We start from the raw sequence: 21,713 nt of genomic DNA, 5'->3' as shown, positions 1-21,713 counted from the left end.
TAGTGTACTTAAGTCTATATAGTCTGTGTGTGTGTGTGTGTGTGTGTGTGTGTGTGTGTGTGTGTGTGTAGGTGTACATATATACTTAGTACTCTTTTACCTTTCTGGCATCTCATTGTTTAGTCTAAATTACAATGCTTGCCTGGACTAGAAATGTAAATAAACTTTTGCTTGTCAAGTCACATCAGGACAAATAGAATCAATGAGTAATGGTGGACATAGTTAGAAGGGAACAAAGAAAGGAAACACTTTTAAATATGATAAGAACAAGTGAAAGTTTTTTTTTTTTTAGTTGGAAATTTTTTAAAACAGATTTTATATTTTAGAGCAGTTTTAGGTTTACAGGAAAAAATGAGCATGAAATAATAGAGTTCCCTGCCCAACTTCCCCTATTATTAACATTTTGCATTAGTGTGGTGCATTTCTTATAAGTGATGAACCAATATTGACACATTATTATTAACTAAAGTCCTTAGTTTACATTGAGGTTCAGTTCACTTTTTATGTTGGGTTTTGAGAAATGTATCCATCATCAACAGCATGATACAGAATAGATTCCCCGCCCTACAAACCCACTGTGCTCCACTTAGTCATCCCTCTCTCCTTCCCACTGCCCTTGGCAACCACTGATCTTTTCACTGTCTTTATTGTTTTGTGTTTCCCAGGATATCATATAACTGTTATCATACAGGAATGTAGCCTTTTCATATTGGCTTCTTTCATTTAGCAATATGCATTTAAGGTAGCTTCATGTCTTTTAGTGGCTTGTTAGCTAATTTCTTTTTATTGCTGAACAAAATTATTAATGTACCAGTTTATCCATTCACCTACTGAAGAACTAGGTTGCTTCCAGTTTTTGCGATTGTGAATAAAGCCACTATAAACATTTGTGTGCTGGTTTTTATGCAGGTGTATAAAATGGAGGGTAGAAAGAGAAATGAGGAAAAAGTAAATAAATCTAGACACACACACCTTAAGACCTTTCACAAAAATTAACTCAAAGTCTAGACCTAAATGTAAAACACAAAACTAAGAAAACTTTTAGAATATAACATTGAAGAAAATCTAAATCCCTTGGATTTGGCAACAATTTTTAGATACAATAACAAAAAATTATCCATAAAAAAGTGAGTAAGTTGGACTTCATTAAATTTAAACACTTTGGCTGTGAAAAACACTAGTAAAAGAATGAAAGGACAAGCCAGACTAGGAGGAAATATTTGCAAAGCATTTGTCTAATAAATGTCTCATATCCATATATACATAGACCTCTTAAATTTCAATGATAAGAACGCAAACAACCCAATTAATAAGCAGACAAATGATCTGAACAGACACTTCACCAGGAAGATACACAGATGGCATATGAAAAGATGCTAAACATCATATGTCATTAGGGAATTGCAAATGAAAACAGTAAGATACCACTACATATCTTCCAGGATGGCTGAAATCTAAAACACTATTAGCACCAAAGCTGTTGAGAATATAGAGCAACAGGAACTTTCAGTCCCTGCTGGTAGGAGAGCAAAATGGTACAGCCACTTTGGAAGACATTTCGAGAGATTCTTACAAAGTTAAGTGTAGGCTCATCATACCATGCAGCAATTGCACTCCTAGGTATTTATCCAAATAAATTGAAAACTTACATCTACGCAAAAATGTTTTTCTTGAAGATACTAGTGAAGGTAAAATACAGATCTTTCAAAAATAACTGTCATGTCAACTAATTAGTATGCAGGTCCAAAAGTAAATTATTTTTTACTGACCACTCTATTCAAGACCTAAAAATTAAACCTCTGCTTCCATTTTTATTAGCAATAACAATTCATATAAATAATTACAGAAATAACATGTTGGGTGATAGAACAATAAAAAGAGAAATCCTTCTTATTTAAAAATTAAATTATTTCATGACATTAAATGATTATAAAAGTATTTGAAGGACCTAATACTCTCCAGTCACCATTTGGTACAGCTGTCCATCTCCCAGATTTTTTGTCTTTTTTATTTCATTTGTTCATTCATTTATTCAGCAAGTATTCATCAGGTTCTCACTGAATATCAAGCATGGTTTTACACACAGGGACAAAGTGATAAACAACAAACAAACAAAAATTCCTGCCCTCTTGCTGTTTACTTTCTGAGAAGGCCAGGGATGGCCTCACTGAGAAGGCTCTATGTAAGGTCTGAAAAGATGTGAGGCAGAGAGCCTTGTGGATAGATGGAGGAGGAAAATTTCAAGGAGGAAAGTAATCACAAAGGCCCTGAGATGAGAATATGCCTGATGTGCTGGGGAAATTGCAAGGAAGCCAGTGGAGAGGAGTGAGAATGGAGGAGAGTAACAGGAGTTGAGATCAGAGAAGTACTGGCGTATCAGAGCATGTAGGGCCTCGTGGGCCATTATAAGGCCTTTGACTTTATTGGGAGCAAATAGAGGTTTTGTTTTGTTCCATTTAAATGTAATTCTTATTTTCAAATAATTTTAAGTATCTAGAAAAATTGCCAAGATAGTATAGAGGTCCTGTATACCCTTTCCCTACTTTTCCTAATGTGAATACCTTATGTGACCCTAGTGCATTTTTCAAAACCAAGAAATTGACACTGTGTACTACACTACTAACTAAACTATGGACTTCATTTAGATTTATCAGTTTTGCCACTAAGGTTTCTTTTCTGTTCCTTGGATTCTGATCTAATTGAGGATACCACATTGCATTTAGAAATGGAGGGTTTTGCAGAAAGGACTGACATGGCCTGGCTTTCATTTGGCAATACTACTCCGCTGCTCTCTCTGTACTTGGAACTCACTCGCTATGTATAGCATTCCTGCTTCACTTATACTGAAGCAATGAATACCCATAATAAAATTATTATTTAGTGGTAGATGCTGATCCAATGTCTCAAACAGCAGTAATTGAGTTTCATTCAACCTGACATTTAGTAGATACAACCCAATGATTCCCAACAGGTGTAAACCAAAATTAATTTTAGACTGTGATAAAGAATAATACATATTTATTTGAGCAAAAATAGCTACAGCCTGAAAGACATAGATTAAGGTAGCAATCTAAATTGTGGTCTACCAACACGGAGGGGAGACTACCTTTCATAGTGAAACTTCCCACCCAGGTTCTCAACTAGGTCCATTTCATGTAAATTGTTCAGTTCTGATTGTTCAGAACAGGTCTTGGTCATCTGCACACCCTGGCCAGCCCAGGCCTCCACCTGGGTTTCCCTGTAGTTTGACTCAAACCATATAAACAAATAGGGGATTTTTCAGGACACTGAGGGTTCAGTCTGAGGTTCTTCCTGGTACACAGAGTAGGAGAGGAGCCCCTGTCAGCAAATGGCCACTAGGCATTAATTGTTTATAAAACTTGGGCCCTTCATTGACCATGGAAGTTCATCTCAGATTAATTTCTTCTCAGGGTTCGCATTGAATTTATCTTTCTTTTTGGGGCCACACAGGTATTAAGGTAAATCAGCCATGCATGTGAGAACATATAATTAAAGAAGTCATATGTTCAACGGAAGAAACTGGGCCTCAGAAATAGGATTATTGGTCAAGAGCTCAATTAGATCAGTTACCCAAACATGGCCCATAGTAAAGTTTAACTGTGAGTTTTGCTTTTATGTTCATGTTATCCTATCTAATAAAAGAGTAATATGCAAATAAACCATCACTCACTACACCCACAAGCCATGCCCACCAGCCAATCAGGAGTGAGTATGCAAATTAACCCAACCAAGATGGCTGCGGTCACAGAGACAGCAGGAGGGAGGCTTGGGTTTCCCCGGGGATGGAGGAAGCCAAGCTTTCTGCACACCCTGGCCAGCCCAGGCCTCCACTCACTGCTACAAAATTTCAATGATAGCAGATAAATAAATCTCAACAAAAATGGCGGCAGCCACAGACCTGGAGAGAGCAGGAGACCAGGGTTGCCCCCGGCGATGGAGGAAGCCAAGCTTTCCGCACACCCTGGCCGGCCCAGGCCTCCAATTAAGGCTACAAAGTTTCAATTATAGAAGATAAATAAATCCCAACAGAAATGGCTGCTGCCACTGAACGAGCAGAAGGCTTGTCTCCGCTACAGGCTACAAAGTTTCAATTGTAGAAGATAAATAAATCCCAGATACCAGGCCTCCACTTGGGTCGCCAGGGGGCATGGCCGGCCTGCAAACCATCACAGGCCCCTCACCCAGGCCACCCCACACCCCAAGGGAACCCCAACCCTGATCCAGGACATCCTTCAGGGCAAACCAGCTGGCCCCCACCCATGCACCAGGCCTCTATCCTATCTAATAATCCTATTTAATAAAAGTGTAATATGCAGATTGACCATCACTCCAACACACAAGATGGCTGCCCCCATGTGGTCAAAGATCCTGCCCCCATGTGGACACAAGATGGTTGCCACAAGATGGACAGCAGGGGAGGGCACTTGGGAGGGACCAGGCTTGCAAGGGAGGGCAGTTGTGGGCGATCAGGCCAGTAGGGAGGGCAGATGGGAGGGACCAGGCCTGAAAGGGAGGGCAGTCGGGGGCGATCAAGCCTGCAGAGGAGGGCAGTTAGAGGTGACAAGGCTGGCAGAGGAGTGAAGTTGGGGGCAAACAGGCTGGCAGGGGAGCAGTTAGACATCAATCAGGCTGGCAGGGGAGTGGTTAGGAGGGTGATCAGGCTGGCAGGCAGAAGCGGTTAGGGGCAACCAGGAAGGCAGGCAGGCGAACAGTTGGGAGCCAGCAGTCCTGGATTGTGAGAGGAATGTCCGACTGCCCATTTAGACCTGATCTCAAGGGGTCCCAGATTGGAGAGGGTGCAGGCTGGGCTGAGAGACACTCTCCCCCTCCACCCCACCTCCCCGTGCACGAATTTTGTGCACCGGGCCTCTAGTAGGATATAATTGAGTCAGCTTATTTGGGGGTTCAATTGAGTAGTACTTTACAGCATTGTATACTGACAAACTGCTTTTACAAGTAGTATTCCCATAATTAGTAAAATACAAAATATACTACATCAGGCATCATCTAGAAGAGATTTTGTTTCTCAGAGTGATGTGTGCAGAGACAGAAAGTCAGGGTTCCCTTGTTAACAAAATGTCTCATGCAATTTAGAGCACCATGTGCTCCAACCACCTGTTTTAAGAAATTACCTTTAAATTGGGGTACTGATGAATTAAATCCCATTTTTCTGGCAAATTTGCTTAGCAACCACATAGTTATCCAAATAATAGCTCCCATTTTCCTTAACATTTTGTGCTGAGATATATTAGTCTTTTAATGAATTCCATCAACTGTCAGAGAGACATTTAATGATGAGGTAAATAAAGCACTACCTACTAAAATGACACAAAGTATCTTATTAAATATGTTTAATTCATATTATTTGCTTTTCACACTGAGGGCATTTGCACACTTTTACTACCAATTTTAAATGACATAGGTCAGTGGTTGGCAAACTCATTAGTCAACAGAGCCAAATATCAACAGTACAGCAATTGAAATTTCTTTTGAGAGCCAAATTTTTTAAACTTAAACTTCTTCTAATGCCACTTCTTCAAAATAGACTCACCCAGGCCGTGGTATTTTGTGGAAGAGCCACACTTAAGGGGCCAAAGAGCTGCATGTGGTTCGCGAGCCGTGGTTTGCCAACCACTGAATAGGTTAATACTATTTAAGGAGAATTCTCCTGAAAATAGATTTTATTCCCTTTAATTAGGTTATTTACTTACATCTTAGCATAATAAATTTTTACCTTTTTAGTATGAAAGCCTCAGAAATGTCTTATGTTTTGAACTCTAACCTATTAAGCACATTTTTCCCACTAAATTATTCTTTTAATGGTAGATTGCCCATTCTGAGATTTATCTCAGATAAGTCTCCTAGAGAAATAATATAATAAGGATTTGTATAAGAAAAATAAAAAATTGCTTGCCATCTCTTAATTTTAGTAAAATTACTTCACTGGATAAACAGACAGAAACGATGGAAAGGAGGTAATTGAAACAAGCAATATATCATGTTTCATGCAAATTTTATAGGGAAGTACAATAAAATCTGATGTTACTTAAGGTTGACTGCGGAGACCTGGTTCTTATGTCAATTAGCACATTAAAACTTGGCTGATGTCTTTTTGTGGGTGAATGTTGCCAGCTACTATCTCACAGTGCTTACCCAGAAGGCCTTTTCAACTTTTGATTTGCATAAACCTATTGACCTGAAAGCTTCCTGTCTCATTGTTCTACACCACTGTAGTGAAAGGATGCTATGAGTTATGCTATCGCCCTGCCAGAAGATCTTTATGCACTGGTATTGTGTGTTTTTTTCATCTTCTGAATAGATATGCATTCTGATTAATTGCCTAATAGAATTTAATCTAATTGAAGCTTAGTTTCTCTTATGAGATTTTGACATTTAAAATTATAGATATAATTGCAATTACAATAACTTCTGTAACTGAGATTCATATTGAAAACTGTGTGATTTGCATCGACAGTACCATCATTCCTTGATAGAAATTGGGCATATCAACTAGGAAATCTGAAAACAGCAAACAGTCTATTCTATCCTCTCTGCTATTATAAGTACCTCTGCTATTATAAGTACCTCCTTAAGAAAACTATCCATAGAATATGTCATTTCAAGATAACATTTCCAGATGCAAGGAGGGTAGGGTGGAGTGGGGAAATGGGGGAAAAAGGCAAAGGATTTAAGAAGTACAAATTGGTTGTTACAGAATAGTTATATAGTAAAGTACAGCATAGGGAATATAGTCAATAATCTATAATAATAAAAGCATAATATGCTAATTAGACCAGATGTCCTTCTGGATGACCTTCCAGACAAAGTCGCAGCAGCAGGGACCAAGGCAGAGGCACCCGGCCACTGCCGCGGGCAGGGGCCGAGCCCCTTGCACAAATTTTGTGCATCGGGCCTCTAGTCCTATCTAATAAAAGCCTATTATGCTAAGTATCTGGTTGTCTGGTCAGCTGTTCAACCAATCAAAGTGTAATATGCTAATGATATGCTAAGGTCGCTCAACCGCTCACTATGACGTGTACTGACCACCGGGGTGGGGGGAGGGGGGAGGCAGATGCTCTGACCAGAAGGTTAGCTTGCTCCTGGTGTCTGGCCAATTGGGACTGAGTGAGATGGGCCGGACACGCCCTGGAGCCCTTCTGTGGTTCCTCCCATTCTGGCCAACCTCCCGCATCCCTCCCCAGCCCCTATCATGCACAGTTGAGGTCCTTCAGCCTGGCCTGTGCCCTCTCGCAATCCGGGACCCGTTGGGGGATGTTGGAGAGCCAGTTTTGGCCTGATCCTACTGGCCAGGCCAAGGGACCCCACTGGTACACGAATTTGTGAACCGGGCCTCTAGTATCCTAATAACTATGTATGGCATCGGATGAGTACGAGATTTATCAGAATAATCAGTTAGATAATGCCTAATCACTGGGGTGCACACCTAAAGCTAATATAATATTGGATGTCAACTGTAATTGAAAATACAACATTATTTTTAAAAGGATAGCATTATCCAATAGGATCATCTCCCATAGATGCCAGAAAAGAGGTCAGTTTTCAGTGGAAATAAACATGTTATCTACTTGCCAACATCTATCAGACCTTATAAAACTGTAGCTATTTGTTATAGTTGTGTGTGACCCTTCATTTATGAAGTTGGAATTATTTGCTATTAGTAGGAACTGATCTTCTGGTTATCTTTAAAGTAATCTATTGTGTAGTAGTAACAAAAACAGTAATAGCTAATGTCTATATAACACTGTGTGCTAGGTAACATTTTGATTGCTTGTATTTATGTGACTAAAATTTTTGACACTGCCTTAATGTTATTCTTTGTGATTAGTGAGACATATTAGAAATAGCTAAGCTAAAGCACACATTTGTAAAATATGAAAAAATTACTTATAACTCAATATGAATTCTACCTTATAAGATTCCTATCCATGACATTGAACTCATTAGCATTATAGTTTCATTTTGCTATCATCAGGCTTAAATACACAGGTTCATAGACACACCATAAGATATATATGCAAACTAGGATTTCACTATCTTAGTGTGCCACTTTATTTGAGATAGTTTTAATATCTGAAACAAACCAAGCTGTATCTATTACTTATGTGCATCTAGCTATATAACCAATGATTTGAAAATCAATGGCAAATGATTAATTTCATATACAAATCAGAAATCTACTTAAGTCAGTACAATTATGAGAGTTTTCCAATTCACTTGCCTTGCATCCCAGCACTTTATTAAATTTTATGGGCTTATATGCCCTAGAAGACTAGGTTCAATACTTGTAATCAACTTTTAGGATAATGCCCACTTAGTAAGTCTCACATATTTCACACTCTAACCACAAAGTTGAACTCAGAGCAGTTACCTCTTAATTTCAACCAGGGAATAATACTAACTAAAATGAGAAAATGTTTACACGAAAGTAGGTTTGAAGTCAAATAGACATCAGTTTTCTGGGTATTATGTTAAGTTCACATTTGCATACATTTTCAATACAAATAAGTATATTGGTGTTTTTTTTATAACAAGCAATATAAAACTGAAATTGAACAAAAAAATCAAATGTTGGGAAATTGTTACTGCACAATTGATTTTAAATATAAATTGTCACTGTGAGAAGTTCCAATATCAGCCCTCTTTCACTGCCTCCACTATCTTCAAACTTGGACCAAGTCATCTTTAGATTATTGCAAAGAGAGACTCACTGGTAAGATCAATATTATGTAAAGAGCTACCCTAGCTGGTTTGACTCAGTGAAGGGTCTGGTTTTGATTCCTGGTCAGGGCACGTGCCCAGGGTTGTGGGCTTGATCCCCAGAATGGGATGTGCAAGAGGCAGCCGATCAATGATTCTCTCTCATCATTGATGTTCCCATCTCTCTTCCTCTCCTTTCCTCTCTGAAATCAATAAAAATATATTTAAATTTTTAAAAAGAACTAATATGTGAGAGAATTTATATAGTTTATCATCTTTAGTGAAATTTCAGATTCCTCAAAAGTTCTTGCTTTAGGACTGATTTCAATATTACCATTTAATCTTTCATCACTTTTGAGCAATTAATCATAATTATTTTTAAAATTTTACAACTTTTCCCTAATTTTTCTTTTCCTTAAATAGGGATGCAAATAAGTAAACAAGTGATCCAAAGTAAATAATAGTGAGAGGAGGATGAAAAAATGCTTTTTTAATTTGAAAACAATTATATCTGAACTAGAGGCCAGGTGCATGAAATTCATGCATGGGGGGGGGGTCCCCTCAGCCCAGCCTGTACCCTCTCCAATCCGGGACACCTTGGGGGATGTTTGACTGCCAGTTTAGGCCCAATCCCTGGGATCGGGCCTAAACTGGCAGTCGGACATTCCTCTCACAATCCTGGACCTCTAGCTCCTAATCGCTCACCTGCCTGCCTGCCTGGTTGTCCCTAACTGCACCCCCCTACCAGCCTGATCACCCCTCACTGCCCCCCCTGCCAGCCTGGTCGCCCCCAACTGCCCTCCTCACTGGCCTGGTCACCCCTTACTGCCCCCCTGCCAGCCTAATTGCCCCAAACTGCCCCCCTGCCAGCCTGGTTGCCCCCAACTGCACCCCCTGCCAGCCTGGTCACCCCTAACTGCCCCCCCAGCTGGCCTGGTCACCTCTTACTGTCCCCCCTGCTGGCCTGGTCACCCCAACTGCCTCCTCTGTTGACCTGGTTGCCCCTAACTGCCCTCCTGCCAGCCTGGTTGCCCCCAACTGCCCCCCTGCAGGCCTGGTCACCCCCAACTGCCTCCCCAGCTGGCCTGGTCACCCCTCATGGCCCCCCTGCTGTCCTGGTCACCCTTCACGCCCACCTTCCGCCAGCCTGGTCACCCCATGCAGTCTGCTGTTCAGTCGTTTGGTCTTCCCTCACTTACCCCCCTGCCGACCTGGTTGTGGGCAGCCATCTTGTGAGGGCATGAGGGTTAATTTGCATATTACCTCTTTATTATATAGGATTATTCTTGTTATTTTGGATTTCTCTCAATCTTCATGGCAAAAGAAATATTATCCATCCAATACTAAAATATAAAGAATGTTGCTCACACACACAAAAGTATTGAATGTACTTCAATCCCATTCTTACATATTAGGGATCAGAAAAATCCATTCAAGTAAATTAAGTAGCAGGATGTCATATAAAATATTAGCTTAAAGATTACTTTGGCATTGGGATCAATATGATTTTTGATCCAATACTTACTTCAAGCTTTTATGTTACTACTTAAAAAGCAATAAAAATAGGAGATGTCTAACTCACTGTCAGGCATTTAATAGCTTTCCTTAGTGAACATCCTGGATTTGAAAACTTGTATTTTAGTTTAACCCATGTTTGGACTTTCTACTACTTGTAAAAATTTCAATAAAGCTTTTTGTTTTGAGGAATACTATACCATCTTTGAGACTATAACTATGGCCTTGCCTATACATAGTTACATAACTGCAATGTTTTAGAAGTAAATGAAAGAATTATAATGGTTTGATAGTTAAGATAGTTTTGTAGAGAATCCCACCATACCATGTGATGGGTATGAAAGGTAAGCATTTAGTGGAACAAGATACTACTTTTCATTCACTATACATAGTACCTTCCCCATCAATAAAATTCATTCAGTCATATAAATATTTACTCAGCCTGTAGGATGTGTCAAAGCAGCTCTGGACTCTACAACTACAATGAACTTTAAATACCTTGTTTCTAAAGACCTGTTTTCATTTGAAAGCCCTTTGTAATAGTAGTATTTCTTTAGCTATTAGTCTTGAGATTTTTTTTTTAATCATCTGAAGATGTTCATTACTTATAAAGTATTTCAACATTTGTCATATATAGAAATGGCTTTCCACTTTCAAAAGTCAGAAAGAACTCTACTATTTTAAAGAAAATGCCTGTTTTGCTTCTCGTATTTTATACAAACAGCACAATATGATTCAGAAGAATGCTTGCAATACTTACCTGAAAATCCTCCAGAAACTTCTTCAACTTTATTTTTGTTTTAATAGCAGTCTAGAGACTCCTTAGGAAATCCCTATAAGGGAAGTAAAGGGTGGTACCAAGAAAGCTCATTTACAAATGAAGAACTGGTTTCTTATCCTAGATTCAGGTTCAAATGGAAAAGTCAGGACACACAGAGGCTGCTGAGTCAGAGCCTATTGATAAGCTCTTAAAAGGTAATAATGATTTCTTTTCCAGCATGTTTTTCAGATTATTGATTGATCCCAAGGTCATGTAATAATTTTTACAATTTCCCTTTAGTATTGTGCCAACAGCAATTGCTACTTGTCACCAGCATTGAGAAGGAATCGAGAGGTTAGAGAGAAAGCATATAGATGTTTTAAGTGGCCTTCAAAAATACTAATGATGTAAGTGTGTGCGTGTGTGTGTGCATTAACTAATCAACATTCTAACAAGATGTTAAAGAATTTATAATAAATCATATTAAACAGCTATAAGAATAAATTTAGAGAGCTGTTTTTTATCCAAGACCATTTGGAATAATTTTTTAGTCATCATTAAGATTTGTTGCTTTCTGCATTTCTCTTTCAATCACCCAAGATAAAATGATACAAGGTTTTATTATTAATATTAAATACTACCTTTAGGGACAACTCTTTAAACCAATAGCCTCTGTATCTACACTCCCCTGGAAATTTAATTCATTTGTTTCAGTGCATTCAAATTCCTGGCTGGAAATCACTAAGATTAGCGTAAGGAGCATCTTTAGATCTGGGGACCACAATAGAAATTTTAGGTCAAAAACTAACACGAGTGTGTGGGATTGCACATTCAGGGAAGCTTTTAATATTAAAGCATCTCAGTAACTCAGTTGTCTTCCTTGTTTGCTCATGTTTATTTTGTTCAAATTCATACCCAGTTTTAGGAATATGATTCAGAAATATGTGGTGCTTGTGCTAAAGAAAGGGCAGTGGGTGCTTTCAGGGGCTTAACAAAAAGAGCTGTAAAGAGAAGCTTGTGTTGCCATGATCTTTGGAGCCTCACTTTCTGGACTCACCAGTGTCACCTCCTTTTGGCCTCCCTAATCCAATATGTACCTGCATTTTATTTATTTTTTAAAGTTGTATTTTATAGTTTATTATTTATTTTATTTTTCAATTACAGCTTACATTCAATATTTGTTTCAGGTGTACAGCATAGTGGTTAGACAATCATAAACTTCATGGACCTGCATTTTAAAAGAGATCCCTTGAATGATGTCTAACGTCCAAAAAATCCCAAGGTAGGCTTTTGCATGGATCTCCCCAGCATCTTGGCTACACACATTCTAAACTTTGGATCTACAGATGTTTACAGTCTCCATTCTGTCCTAGATTGTGGATAGAGCAAAAATTTAACTCCAATGAAAGGTATAAATGTGGCTTAGTGGTCTGTGAGTTAACGTGGCTACCCAAAGTCCACTCGAGAGTACCACTCAATCATCTTTCCTGATCAAGTGAAGCCAATCTTAATAGGTTGAAGCTTGTTAGTCCACAAAATATTTATAAATAGAATATCCTGGGAAACTCAGGATATTACCACTGCCATCCAGACTCAGGAACTCTGTCAGATTCTCAGACTCCAGCCCAGATCTGCAAATGAGAGACCCCAAGAGGCTATCAGTTTCCTATGTCCCAAGCCTTCTAAAACTATACTTTTAGTATCACTACAACCCCTACTATCAGTTCTGTTATCTGATCTGCAGCTTTACAACCTGCATTTGGAAACTCACAGAGGAAAACTCAAAAATACATACTGTACAGAGTTATTATTTTTTTCTTCACTTAGAAGAATTAGGGAGTTTTTCCTGAAAGTCAACTATATAATGTCATATGGGTAAAAGGTAAAAAGGAATCTAGCCAAACAGGAATACGACTTTTCATTTATGTATATAATACTTTCACTTGCCTCATGTGTAAAATTCATTCAATTGGACAAATATTTATTGAACCTCTACTATGTGGCAAATACAATTCTAAATACTAGATATTATCAGTGAACAAAATAACCTATTTATCCTCATCAAGCTTATAGTTCCTTCATAGGGTTGTAAGAATTGAGACATATAGTATATTTGGCATAGTGCTTGGTACATCAAAACTACATCAGATGTAGATTATTTTTAATAGAAAATAGAACAAATGGCAAAGTTTCAAGGAGGGCTTAATTTAATCATCTTTTGTCATTGCTATGATGAATATTGTAAAATGAAGGACTTAGTTTGATACTTTCTAAGTCAAAACATGACAAAATATATCCTTAGAGTCAATTGTAAAATCTCATTAATCTAGCAGTTAGTATTCTGATTTTCATATCGATATTCTAGTGTGTTAACTTAATTCTAACATAATTTACAAAATTTAAATATTAGTTCCATGATAGCTACCTTTTTCCAATTTTGCATAATGCTGGGTTTTCACTTTAAGAGTATGTTTCTTTTTAGAGAGAAGACATACTTTTGATGAAAAGAATTCAATGAAATATTTTTAAATGCTAAAAAAAGAGAGCTTTAACAATACAATGTTCACTATTAAGAAATGCTTCAGCCCTAACTGGTTTGGCTCAGTGGATAGAGTGCTGGCCTGTGGACTGAAGGGTCCCAGGTTCGATTCCGGTCAAGGGCATGTACCTTCGTTGTGGGCACATCCCCAGTGGGGGGTGTGCAGGAAGCAGCTGATTAATGTTTCTCTCTCTTCAATGTTTCTAACTCTCTATCCCTCTCCCTTCCTCTCTGTAAAAAAAATCAATAAAATATATTATTAAAAAAAAAAGAAATGCTGTCATCTTGCTGCAAATGAGACAGTTGAAAATTGGGTACTCAATTACCTTTTGATCTTTAGAAATTGAAGATATATGAGAATTTGCAGGATTGTAAAGTGTTCTCTTTGAAAAAGTTTAATACTTTTTAATAACCACTTTACTTTGTTTTAAAATCCTCAATACCATATCAAAACAGTATTCTTTATTATGTAACTAAGCACTCCATAAAAATACAAAGAAAGTGGATCATAGTTGAAGTTAAGAGATTAGTAGCATTAACAAAAAAAAAAAGAAAAAAGAAGCCTAATAAAACTTAAACAATTTTCTAATAAGTTTATACAACTGTCATGCAGTCAGAAGACACAATAAACACATAGCAAGAGACAATCCATATTACAATTTAAAAATGCATTATAATATTATGCATCAAGAGAAAGTGTTCTTCATCAAATATCTTGTAACCTTATGAAGTTAGCACTGATAATGTTGGACACTAATAGGAAATTTCCTTAAAATGTCCTTCATTTGAATAGATATTCTTGTCCATTACAATGCAACCTAATACGGAAAACTAATGATAAGAATTGAGACCTTCCATTCCTATGTGCTGTGCCTTTTGACTTCCAAAAAATATGTTTCTCAAAGATGTCTTCATCTTTCTCTACATAAGTTTAAACTTGTTTTAAAGTAGTTCAATTCATTACAAACAACCCAGGGTGACTGTTATTTGTGTCAAGGGCAGTATCTTGGGTCTTGGTTCCCAGCTTTCTAAATCTAGCCAATGGTAGATACTTTTGTTTATTTGTCAGAATCATTGCAAATTTATAGAACTTTACCAGAAATCCAGTTAAGCCATGATGATTCAAAGTGTATTAATGTGACACATATTTAGGATGAAACAGTTGCAGCCTTTCTATTTATACCCAAGTCCATTTTACAAAGACTGTTTTGTGATAAGTTGCACTGTCTCATTAACCTCATTCCACAGATACAAAAAAAGGAGAAAGGAATTGTCTGTTTGTATTTTTACTGTCTTCGCATTGATATAATAGTTTGTGATTTGTCTAACAGAATCATTTTAGCAATTTAAAATGCTGTTGAGCATCCTTATAATCATTACTCTAAACCAGGCGTCCTCAAACTACGGCCCGCGGGCCACATGCGGGTGTTTTTGCCATTTTGTTTTTTTACTTCAAAATAAGATATGTGCAGTGTGCATAGGAATTTGTTCATAGTTGTTGTTTTTTTTAAACTATAGTCTGGCGCTCCAACAATCTGAGGGTCAGTGAACTGGCCCCCTGTTTAAAAAGTTTGAGGACCTCTGCATAAACTCTATATCTGATAAATTGCTTACCTCCATTTCATTTAATTCTTCTGATTAATTATCTGGTTCTCTCATTTGGGGCATTTGCTTGTCTCCCCACTTTGGCTGCCCGTTTGGGTTTGCTATGACTCCCAGTCTTGGTAGGGTGGCCTTATGTAGTAGGTGCCCTGTGGGACCTAGTGGTGCAGCCACCCTGATCACCAGAACTGGGTGTTCTAACAGTGTCCCCTGTTTGCGTTGTGTTGTAACTGAGTCTTGATTGCTCTTGGCCAATTCATGTATAGGCTCAACCCTCAGGCTGACTGACACTGAGGCTCAACCCCCAACACAGTGTGCAGGCTGCTGTGCAGGTGCCGATCACAGGAAGTAGAATTCACCTCAGCAGGGTTTGAAGCCTGCCAATATCTCCCTGTGGAGATGCTTCTTGTGAGGCATGAAATATAAAATAAAATATAAAAATAAAATAAGCACTCTGTTTTTCTGGTACTATTTATATTGTATTGAAGTAAAATTTACATTCAGTAACGTAAGAAAATATTAAATGCTCAGCTTATTGACATTTTATATATGTATATGCTTGTATAACCAACCACCAAATCAAGACATAGATACTTTTCCATACCCCAAAAGGCTCCTATGAGTCTCCTCCCAGTCAATTCCCTCAACTCTTATCCATTCTTGATATTCTTACCCAAATCCTTTACCACAATCCATTTTGCATACTATAACCAGATTAATCTTCTTAAACTACTGCATTGTTCATTTCATTGCTCTGTGTGTTAACTTTTTGTTTGATGTCCCACTATAACAAGATAATTAAACTTATGAACTTGCAGTTTCAGACCTTTCCATCAACTCACCTCAATCCCTTTCTCCCACCTTTTCCCTTGTCATAGATAGAATATATTACTCATTACTCTCTTACAGATAAGTCTTGCTCATTTTCATCTTCTATAACTTTATATACATCCGTCTTCTAATATAAAATAATTTTTCTTCTTGATTTTACCCATTCTGTAGGGCCTCATTTGGTCTCTCATGTAAATATCAGGTTAATTCTCTATTTGTCTGAAGTGTGAGGCTTCTATGTTGCTTTAGTGTCTACACTGCAGTTCCCTTGTGTTTTGCTTCCCTAAGAAGTGTGGCATCTATATCGCCTTACCACCTATATAACAATCTCCTTGTATTTTGCTTTTTGAGGCAGTGTACCATCTATTGCTTTAATGTCTACACTGAAGGCTCGTATTTTGTTCTGTGAGAATACATAGTATCAGTGTTGCTTTGATATCTACACTGCTGTCTCCTCTATTCTGTTGCTTTATGTATCCATCACCTCTAGCATAGAACCTGGGGCAAGTTTGGTGTTCAATACATATTTGTTGAACATATGATAAAAGGGTTAATTAATATGCATTGTTAGTTATCATTTATGTTTTTGTTCTATCTCCCCACCTAGATTGCATGATCTGTACGGCAAAGACCAAATCTTATATTTATCATGATACTACTCATAACATCTAGCAAAGTAACAGACAAAACAGTTAGCAATATCCGGCCAGTGTTGCTCAGTGTATGTGTATCAACCCATGCACCAAGAGGTCGCTGGCTCAAATCCCAGCTGGGGCACATGCTTAGGTTTTAGGCTCAATCCCCAGCAAAAGGCATGCAGGAGGTAGCTTATCAATGTTTCTATCTCTCTCTCCCTCTCCCTTTTTCTCTCTGAAATCAATAAAAACATATTTTAAAAGAAATGCTAGCAACTCCAAGATGAAATGGAGGACCTAGATTAAAGTTTTAATTCTTTCATTAACCAGATATGTGACTTTGGAGAAGTTGCTTAAATTCTCTGAAATGTAATTTTCATATCTTCAAAGTGCATATGACCAGAAAGGCTATTAGGAGAGAATGAGATACTGCATGGAAAGATTTTTAAAGGTATACTAGTACATGCCATTTATCCTATATAATAAAGGGTTAATAGGAGGCAGGGCCAGCCTGCCAACCCCGTACAGCCCCTCCCCCTGGCTGGCCCCACCTCTGATCGGCCCCCCCACCCCGATCAGGGGTGGGGCTGGCCCACCAACATCCTGCGTCCCCTCCCATGCACAAATTTGTGCACCAGACCTCTAGTATATATATAAAAGGCTAATAGGCTAAGTGTCCAACCATCTGACCAGTCGCTATGATGTGCACTGACTACCAGGTAGCAGATGCTCAGTGCAGGAGCTGCCATGATGCACTCTGGCCATTTACAGAGAAATGACATCACAGACCTGGCACCCACAAAGCAACACTTGGTTTCCCCCAAGTGGGACACAGGCCCCACCCCCACCCTGGAGCGACACCCCACCAAATTGCAGCCGACACTGCCAAGATCCCATGGTGCAAAATGCGGCCTACAGCCACTGTGGGCACCAGGTAATAACGTCACATAGCAACACCCAGCTTCCTCTCCCTAGTGACCAGCTTCCTTGGAGTTTCTTCAGCCCAGGAACATGACTTGCTTTATAGCCAGGTAGAAACATTTTACACTTTAACCAAATGTCTGTGAAGCATTTTCCTGTGCCTCATCTCATTTGATCCTCACAGAAGTCCTGGAGTAGGTAGATAGGAGACTTGGTAGAATCCTATTTTCTTTTCATTAGCCAGAAAATGGAAAATTAGAAAGCTTAGAAACTTGACCCAACTGAAAAGAAGTAAGAAATGGTGGACCTTGAAAATGACTTCAGGTTTTCTCACTGTGCAGAATATAATCAAACACTGCTGCGTTAAATATTTTACCCTTTGCTCTCCCTACGTGATCTACAATAATAATCTGCTTCATGTTGATATTTACGCATTTACTGCTGTGTTGCTGACAATTACCTGAAAAAGAAATTGGGGTGCTTCACTGGGCTGGAAAAAGTTTAGCTAAATCAGAAAGCATGTCTAATTAAGCAAGTTTATTCTATGCATATAAAAGGTTAAGTTGACTCATGCATGTGTGATACATATAAAGCTCTCGCTAGCATCAATCACATGCGTTTGTTTCTATCTGTCATTGTCGATCGTGAATTTGGTTGACACTTCTATTATAGAGAAAGAGCAAATAGTGATATTAAAATATTTCTTCCAATTAATTTTCTTTCAATGTGCATGAATTCATGCACTGGGCCACTAGTATATTAATAATAAGGTGATAAAAACATAATTTAAGAGAAAAGGAAAATGTACATGTAGGTCCATTAAACCACAGACATGTTGCATTACTGGTTTTTATCCCTTATTGATCATACTCCTTTTAAGAAATGATCTGTTTCTGGCTGACTCTTTTCACATTGGCAATTATTGTCATGGTTCTTGTCTCAGACCCAAAAGAACTATTCTGAATTATCACTTGGATTCATCTGGACACCCCTCCAATAGTGTTAAATTATAATAGTCACATAAATTATAAGTTGTCCTGGTTAGCATGGCAGCTGGTAAGCAAATAGCTCCCTCAAGTCTATGTCAGTAACTTTTGGTATCTGGGATTTGCCAGATTAAAAACTTCAATTTCAATGATTGAGAAAATTCATTCTCTGGGTTGTCTTAACAGAAAGTTACCAGTGAAGGGTCCAGGGAGCCACTTACCTCTGAGAAATTTGATATAGAAGTAGTTATCTTGATATCTCAGCTGCTGCCTATTGTAAAAGAGCAACTGGAATTTCTTCCATAGAGAATAAAAATTATTCAGTATTTAAACATTCCATTTAAGTATGTGTAGAAAATAGTTTAGTAGAAAACTGAACCAGAAGACTACAATGTGCTATTCAGAGTATTAATTTATATATATTAACTAGTATGTAAGACAATTCTAAGTTTAGAAAGGAGAATAAGGTTACTTTTATTACTAAGTGCCCTTATCCTTATTCATTTAATAGTAGAGGATACATCATCTATCAAAGTAAAAATAAAAGTTTAAAGCAATTTAAAATTGCTTTAAGAAGGTCAGAAATTGTTTTCGGGTATTCTTTCCAATACAGGGTCATGACTTTAATAATAACTAAAAATAAATATACACTGTTGAGCATTTTTCCTGAAGGAACACAGAACCTTTAAAATACCTTGGGGGAAATTACTAACCTCTCTTGAAATTAATGAATTCTTGTAATACTCGTAAAGGTTATGGATAAAGGTTTTCTAATTTTGCATTGCAGATGGGAGACCAAAGAACTTGGCCAATATTTTCCATTTTCAGGGATGGGCTGACCAGAACTCTTGTAATGCTCTTCCTTTTGCAGTTCATCTATCGGTTGGTCTTTTCTTTTTTTCTCTAACATAGAGTGGGCAGATAACAAATAATTATTTGTCCTTTGTGTTGGAGTCTTACACCAATCACTGAAATTCCTGGGCATACTCTCTGGACTATTTCAAGTTAAATAAAAAGCTTAGTTTCTAGTATGTAACACTGTCCTCCTATTGCCAATTATTTAAGGCCCAACCTATAGGTTTATGTATGCCCACATATGGTCATTTGACACACTAACATCAGTTTGGGCCATGTGACTACTTGTCCAATGGAATGTAAGCAGAAGTAGCATACACAATGGCCAAGCAGAAGCTTTAAGAGCCATAGTGTGCTTCAGCCATTTCTCCCTCCCTTTGCAATGACAATGGCATGCCCAAAATGGAAGGGTTAGGAAAGATCACCAAGAGTAAAGAAGTGTCATTAGAGACCAAGTCTAAGATTATTCACACCTTAGCATTCCCAATTACTATGTAAGAATGCAAACGCTGGACAGTGAAGGAGACTGATAGAAAAAAATGATTCATTTGGAATATGGTGTTGGAGGAGAGCTACACCGATAACCTGGACTGCCAGAAAGACAAGTGGGTCTAAGGGCAAATTAAACCTGAAACATCGCTGGAGGCAAAAATGACAAATGTGGAAATTAAAAAAATGAAAGCCGAATAGGCAGACCTGTTCTGCACCTCATCCTAGGGCCAGACTGGAAATACAACTAAATTGGAGGACATTCACCTGGAATTACCAGCTGAGGTCCAGCTGAGGAGGAGACATATCAAGGAAGGACAGAAAACACCTGGAGACCAGTAGGAAGGGCAAGGTCGTGAGAGGAGCTGACCCAGCTCCCAGGCTGGCAGGCTGAGAGAGGAGAGAGCGCTGGGCTACGGCAGGGTCTGTTCCCTCAGTTGATGGAGGCCCAGAACCCAGACTGGGCTCCACAGCCCTGAGCACCAGAGCCCAGCTAACTTCCAGCCTCAAAAGACGTCAAGTCTTCTGGCCATGGAGGAGTCTGGAGCCAGCAGACCAGAGCCAGTTGGAGAAAAGCTGCGTTTTTTTCTTCCTCCCTCCCTCCCTTCCTTCCTTCCTTCCTTCCTTCCTTCCTTCCTTCCTTCCTTCCTTCCTTCCTTCCTTCCTTCCCTTCCTTCCTTCCTTTCTTCCTCGCAGAGCACAGGAGTTTTCACTTGCAGCTACTCACCTGAGGCTTTGCAGGAGGGAGGCGCAGACTCAGGGTGCCTAAGGAAAGGTTGGGGTGGGAACCATTGTGGAGAGACTTGGAAAAACAGTGTATAATGTCCACCCACAAAGGCTAATGTCATTCTTGGCACATGAATAGAAAGGGTTCCTAGATTCCATTTAGAATGAAGGAGGAATGGTAGCCGCATTTGGCCCCACAATGTTCACTGCTGTCTTCAAAGAGTGGGCTGTTGATATGTTTATTCTGATAAGACAGGTTTCTTTAACCCCTTAAGGATAACACTAGGAAGAACCTCAGTAGGTTTGATTTTATTACAATAACTTTTTAATCCTACCTAATAATAGACAAATATGCAAATTGACTGCACCTTCGCTACGCCCAAGCCACGCCCACCAGCCACGCCCACCAGCCAATCAGGGTGAGTATGCAAATTACACAACCAAGATGGCAGTTAATTTGCATTCGCTGAGGGAGGGAGGAGTGAAGACTGAAGACAACTTAGAAGGAAGAGGTAGGAAAAGCGGAAAGCAAGGTGGCTGCCAGAGGGAAAGCCCGGGCGGGGTGGGGCGGAGCGGGGTGGAGCGAGGAGGGTGGCAGCGGCGCGTGAGTGCAGGCGCTGCGGCCGCAAAGGTGGCTGCAACGGCAGCGCATGCGGCTTCAGTGGCCGCTTGCAGGATTCTTCCTGCAAATGGGCTACTAGTAGAAATATAAAAGATAGAAGCGTGGCAGTGAGTTGCTTGTTGTATGTGTTCAATCATAGACAACCACTTAGACATTTTAGGGGAGATAAACATTAGGGAATTGGTTATTTCATGTACTTCAAGGTTAGGTTCTTTTTAAACTCAGAGTATTCACGAGTCTATTACTCTCTGACTCCTTGATAATTTTTACTTAAATTTCAGGTTGCTTGCTCAACTCCTTCTGAGTTGTTCTTTTACCCACTAATTGAACTGGCAGCAATCCATAGCATATAACTTTCCATATTTTCATTTAATGGGTCCAAAATAAATTCTTATTGAAAACTCATCTATTGTTTATTATTTTCTTTAAGCATATTCAGTTTATGTATCTATAGTAAAACTTAATAAAGTGTAGTTTATGGCATAACTAAAAT

The sequence above is a fragment of the Eptesicus fuscus genome, chromosome 5, assembly GCF_027574615.1.
Source record: "Eptesicus fuscus isolate TK198812 chromosome 5, DD_ASM_mEF_20220401, whole genome shotgun sequence".
Taxonomy (NCBI): Eukaryota; Metazoa; Chordata; class Mammalia; order Chiroptera; family Vespertilionidae; genus Eptesicus; species Eptesicus fuscus.
The sequence above is the reverse complement of the archived record's forward strand: the minus strand, read 5'-3'. Positions refer to the sequence as shown.